Source organism: Galeopterus variegatus, unplaced genomic scaffold (assembly GCF_000696425.1).
Source record: "Galeopterus variegatus unplaced genomic scaffold, G_variegatus-3.0.2 Scaffold10682, whole genome shotgun sequence".
Lineage (NCBI taxonomy): Eukaryota > Metazoa > Chordata > Mammalia > Dermoptera > Cynocephalidae > Galeopterus > Galeopterus variegatus.
The window spans coordinates 748-7,280 of NW_007736793.1; the positions used below are offsets into that span (position 1 = coordinate 748).

Consider the following 6,533-nt stretch of genomic DNA (forward strand, 5'->3'; position numbering starts at 1 on the left):
TTTTCACACACAGGTCCTGTGGTTCTGTCACAATGGCTGACATCCTACACACAGGGAAGCCAGAGCTCAGAAAGGCCATGAGAACACAGTGCCACACAGAATGACAGATGGCAGAACAACAAAAATCAAGCCACATCCCCAGCCCACATCTTCCCTCCACTCCAGCCTTCCCTATCCTGAGCACAAGACAGCAGAGGGCAATGCCGAAGGAGACAGAGTCACGAGAGTACCCCGGACCCCAGCCAGGACAGGACTGGAGCTGGCCCTGAATACTCTCCCTCTGGCCTCAGCTTCTCCCAGGTCTCAGACTCCAGCCTTGTAGTCCCCTCACCTTTTGGCTGTGGCCCAGAGACCGTCCTGCAGAAGGTGGATCCCAGTGGAAGGTTACAGCAGGTGTGCGAAAGACCTTAAATAGCAGATGGCCACACAATCAGAAAGTACAGTTGCCTTCCGGGGAGGGGCCTCTGGATCAGATGGGCCAAGGCTTTTGACGGTCAGACTGTGCCCTGCCCTATTATAGGATGGCAGGCCCCTTAACCCTTTGGCAGCTGTGCAGCTGGTGTCCTCTCTAAGGCCTCCAGGTATATGCCAAGGCCTACCTATGGCAAAATGTACATAGGAGCAAAGTGTGTCACTTGCATCCTCCAGTGTGAACTGTGGCCCCCAAATCAATTCCATGTCCTGTTAGTGATAAGCATTGCCTTATACCAACCTGTTTAAAACAGGTCCTGTTTAAAGATGAGTAGACCAAGGCACAAAAGAGACGTATAAGAGACTTACTTGCCCATGGGCACACAGCTGGAGCGGAGTCAGAACTCAGAATCAGGCCACATGGGATCCATGCAGCTCAGGAAAGGGGCTTAGTGTCTTAATCTCACTGTTTCAGGGTCCTCCTGCCAAGATGTGGGCAAACCTGCTGTGCGGCCTCACAGCGCAGTGCAGGGGCCATAAAGTGAAGCAGCGTGCTCTACACTTATGGTAAGGGGCCCACAGCAGTGGCTGCTGCCACCTCCTGCACTCATGACAGTTTGGGCAGCTACCATTGGTAAGAGCCCAGGTCAGGTTAACCGAAGCCTCATAGGTGCTCCTGGTTTTGAGTGTGCATTTGAATTTTCCTCCCTCCTCATCTTTCTACCGTCCTGTCACCACACACACACACACACACACACACACACGGTGGGGGCAGGGAGGACAAATTCTGCCAAGGATACAGGAGTTGAGGGGTAGACATTGCACTAATATCCCTAGCCTGCATGTAAACCTTGGAGTTCCCTGCTTTTGAAAATACCACTTGACCATCTGCTACCTCAGCTTGTGGCTCAGCTCTCTTCCTTCCTCAAACTCATGCACTCACGAAACAAACACTTTTTGAGCACCTTCCATGTGTCAGGCCTGCTCTAGGTATTTGGGAGGTATCTATGAACAGAGAGACAAAGACCTTTGCCGTCCTGCAGTGTAGTCTAGAGGGGAGACAGCAAAAATAAATGTGATAAATGAGCAAATTACAAGGGAAGTCAGAATGTGGTGACTGCTCTGGCAAAAAGAGAAAGAGCAGGATGAGGCATCACTGTGCTGGGGGTTCAGGAGTCGAGTTCAAATAGGAAAGTCAAGATTGGTCTCCTGGAGAAGGCAAAATTTAAGTTATTTTTATATGCAGAGCCTCTGGCCATCTCTCCTCACCATCTTCCCTCAGGCTGCATACCACAGCATTTTTCTAAACAAAGGTGGTTCCCTCCCTAACAGAATCCCTCCCTAACAGAATGTATACCACACATTAGTTACCTCTTGCTCCAGCCACCTGGCAGGGCACAGTGGGGAGAAATGGGCACAGGAACAGACCACAGGGATGCAGGTGGGTGAAGGCTTTCGCACATGACCTCCCCGCGCCACAGATGGAGGCCCTGAAGGGCCCACAAATACTGCCTTTGAGATAACAGCGCTGGGAGGTCTGCTGTGGTATCAGGCTGAGGACACTCAATATCCAGGCAGATGGGCCAAAGGCAACCAGAAAGGTCAGGATCTGAATTCAGACTTTTCCCCTCGCAACACATAAGTTATCCAGCTGGTCCTGAGCTCTCTGTCTATAAAGTGAGAACATCAGGCCCTAAAGAGATGCCCGCTGATTATTAATTTACTCCTGGAATCCTCACCCCATTCCATGGTGTTTTTCTCTAAGGCCATCTATCAATAATACTGTGGGGATATCTGATCCTGCGGTTGTTACTAGTGTGTGTGATCTCAATCAGTGCCACCCATCAGTGGGAACACTGAAGCCAATGACAGCCCATGAACAGGGCTATACAAGTCCATAGAGCTGCTCACAGCAGTCCTGAGTCCATTCCACTTAAAGCCCTGGATAGTGTACAGATGGGTATCATTATCCCCCTTGACAGATGAAGAAACTGAGGCCTACAGAGGCCTCCCCTCTAGGCCTTCAGATGCCTGGGCCAATGATCTTTCCATCCAGCACAGCTCAGGTGGGACCCAGCCTCTGCCCACAGACTTGGGAGCATTATCTCAACTCACCTCTTCCTTTTTCCAGGGTCACTGTATAAGAGTGCTTAGAAATTTTATGTTGTTCTGACATCCGCAAGTTTCCCTTTCTCATACCACAGAAGCAGGACTTAATCACTCTTAACTCAGTTCCACTAACATACCCCACCTGAATAGCTCCAGCTCGTTCTCTGGTAGAGAACATCTACCCCTTCCTCATCTGCTCTCCATCTGTGTTTGCTTCTGGGAACTTTCATTGGCTGGCTTATTCTTCCAGCTTGGAAATGTGGGATCAGGCTAAAAATGATGAAATTACTGTCCCCAACATTCCTGACCCCCAGCCATCTTGCAGAGAAAATGTGCATGCTCTGAAAAATAAACCTCCACAATTGTCCATGCTCTTGTATAAAATGATGCTCCCCTTGAGTCTTGGGATCTCCATCTTTCAAATGGGAAAAACACCACCACCCACCTCTTAAGAGTTGTACGGAGAATTTAAAAAGGTCACATGGACAGACAGCACGCAACTATCACGTCATCAGGGGCTCCAAAAACTATGGCTACCAAGCTGCCATGGGTCCATGAGTTCACACTGGTAACACTACAACCCAGAGGGATTTGCAAAGCCACACAGGGCAATGGTCTAAAGTGAGGTCCAGCCTCAGAGAGTACTTCTGCCACCTACTAATTGAGTGAGCTTGGAAGATTACACATTGTTTGAGTTTCAGTTTCCTCACCTAACAGAAAGTGACAGCTAGTATACTTAATTCATGACAAAGGTTAAAAGATGTTGGGACTACCTTCACCTTTTCTACAAATTTTACCAAAACGTCCACTTAAGTTCTTTTATTTGCACTATTTCTTTAAATAAAGTAATTTAATGCAAAAAAAAAGAAAGAAAAAAACACTGATTAAGCAAGAAATCATATGATGCTGTTTGGACAGTTCATAGAATATTATAAATTTGGCCCAAGGAAACTTTGATATTTTCACATTCTCTCAGTTGCTGGCAGTTTAGCTGGGCTTCCTTTGTGACAGACAATGTGTCTAGGACTACATTGGCTAAACATCTCAAGAAATTTTCAATATAACCATTTCCCTAAAATCTCCAGGCATATTTGAAATATTATTGCATCCAACATCAGGAAGCCAAATTGTCTGCACAATCTACTAATATGGACCTCCACTGAAGCTGGTGAGGTAAGACACAAAAAAAAAAAGATAGGCTTGGCTTTACTACAGTCCACATCAATTATTAGCCGTGTGACCATATTTGAGATTCTCCATCCAAATAAAGAGACAACAATGCTTATTTTGCATTTATGTTGAGTCACATGATGACTGACACATACACAGCACTCTAACATCGCTGCTCCTCTCCCTGTCTTTCCTCTGACCACTGAGCTCACATTTACTCATTTTTTCAGCAAATATGTGTTTGTGCCTTTCAGGAGACACTGGCACAAAGTTGAAAAAAAAAATAGGTAAGTTCCTTGCTCTCCCTATGATTTTAAGCTCATGACAACAGTTACAAGCAAACAGATTTTTTTCTAAAAAAAAAAAAAAGAAAACATACAAAAAAGTAAACAGACAAAGACAATTGCAAATTGAAGTGTCTTGATGGAAACATGGAAGCAAAGATAGGAAATAACAGGGTTGAGACAGGGAGGTAGTGTAAACAGTGTGGTCAGAGAGCACCTCTCTGAGAGGTAAGAAAGAGCCAGGCGAAGGAGGAGGGTGGTAAAACAATTCCAGGAATAGAACAAGAAGCGTGAGTTAAAAAGGTTTATTAGTTAAGAAGAACGTGCCATGCTTAAGGAACTGAACAAAGTTTATTAAAGAATTACGAGTTTGTTGAGGAAGTACAAGGTCAGTACTCACACCCTTCCTCCTGACCTCATCTCATTCTACATTGTTTCTTATCAAAAGCAGCTTAGATGACTTGCAAAGAACACCGGGCTTGTTTGGAACCTAGTATTGCAATTTACAAGCTGTGTGTTCACTTTTCTCCATGAGTCACAATTCTCTTATCTGTAAAGTGGTGTGTTTTAAAATTAGCAATACCTATCGGAGGGAATGTGAATGATGACTCCTTCTTCCTCATCTGTGAATTCAAATGGAAAATAATCAATTTTTCACTGGTTCCACCATTTCTAACAAATATGATATGTGACCCAAGCTGAGGAATAAGTCCAATATTCTTTATTAGTTATGCTGAGGTCATTACTTCATATGGAGTAGAATCAAAATCATGTTGACAGATAGAATATGTTTTCTTAACATAGGACCAAATTACAATGTCTTAAAAAGACTATTAATACGCACTGTTGCTTTCCAGGTCATGAATGATGTAATCTGCAGGTGTCCTCACTGCTGAGGAGTCTGACTGGATCCAGCTACCGTCCATCCCACCTTTCCACCCTTCAGAACCAAAATCCCTGGGCAGATGACATCCTCCACTAGCAGTGGCCAGAGCCTGAGATGACGGTGTTGGTGAGACGCCGGCAAGTTCAGCATGACGAGAACTCGATTCCAGGTGGGTGTGGCCAAGAATATAGTGCTTCCATTCCCCCAGCGCCCAGGGGAGGGCCATGGTATCTTTCTGGAAGGGGCAGTCTGCTAGAACTTTTCTTTCCCTACAGCTACATGCTGCAGAGGCTAAATTCCAGACAAGCTCTCGCAAAAGGAGTAGAGTAAGTGGGTTGTGGGACCCACATATTTATGAGAGCTACACCACCAAAAATAATTCAGGTACAACACCAAAGGTATGACCCATGAAAGAAAAAAATAGATGTTGGGCTCCATTAAAACGAAAAACTTCAGCTCTGTGTAATACACTGTAAAGAGAATGAGAAGAAAATCCCAAACTGAAAGAAAATATTAGCAAAAGACATGTGTGATAAAGGACTTATGCAAAAATATAAAAAGAACTCTTAAAAGTCAACAATAAGAAAATAAAACACCCAATTTAATATAGGGCAAAAGATTTTAACAGAAGGGCTGGCCATTTGGGTCAGTTGGTTAGAGCATGGTGTTGATCACTCCAAGGTTAAGAGTTCAGAATCCCATACTGGCCAGCCACCAAATAAACCAACCAACAAACAAATAAATAAATAAATAATAAAAGATTTGAACATATATCTTACCAAAGAAGATGTACAGATGGCAAATAAGCATATAAAAATATACTCAACATAATAAGTCATTGGAGAATTGCAAATTAAAATCAGATACCACTACACACCTATTAGAATGGCCAAAATCCAAACACTGACCATTCCGAATGCTGAAAAGAATGTGGAACAACAGGAACTCTCATTCAATCATTGGTGTGAATGAAAATTGTAAAACCACTTTGGAAGACAGCTTATCAGTTACTCACAAAGCTAAACATAGTATTATCATACGATCCAGTGACCATGCTTCTTGGTATTTATCCACATGAGTAGAAAATTTATGTTCACGCAGAAATATACACATGAATGTTTATAACAGCTTTATTTATAGTTGTCAGAACTTTGAAGAAACCAAGATGTCCTTCAATAGGTGAATGTATAAATAAACTGTGATACATCCATACAATGGAATATGTAGTGAAGAAATATTCAGTGAAGGAATATTTAGTGAAGGAATATTCAGTGAAGGAATATGTAGTGAAGGAATATTCAGTGAAGAAAAGAAATGAGCTATCAAGCCACAAAAAGACATAAAGAAATGTTAAATGCATACTGCAAAATGAAAGAAGTCAGTTTGAAAAAGCTAGATACCGTATAATTCCAACTAATGATATTCTAGAAAAGGAAACCTACACAGACAATAAAAAGATCAGTGGTTGTCAGGGTCTTATGGAAAGAAAGAAAGGTATCAATAGGTTTAGCACAGGGCATTTTTAGAGGTAAAACTATTTTCAGGGTAGTATGATGCTATAATGGGAGATACATGACATTATGAGTTGGTCAAAATCCACAGAACTGTACAGCACAAAGAATGAACCCTATACTATGGACTTTAGTTAATAATAATGTATTGATATTTCATCA

The 6,533-nt window shown here is 43.0% G+C and overlaps 1 pseudogene; it reads right to left on the reverse strand.

Moving 5' to 3' along the window:
• Positions 1 to 331: 331 nt before the first annotated feature.
• Positions 332 to 6,533, reverse strand: part of LOC103610160 — a 10,322-nt pseudogene continuing 4,120 nt past the window's right edge.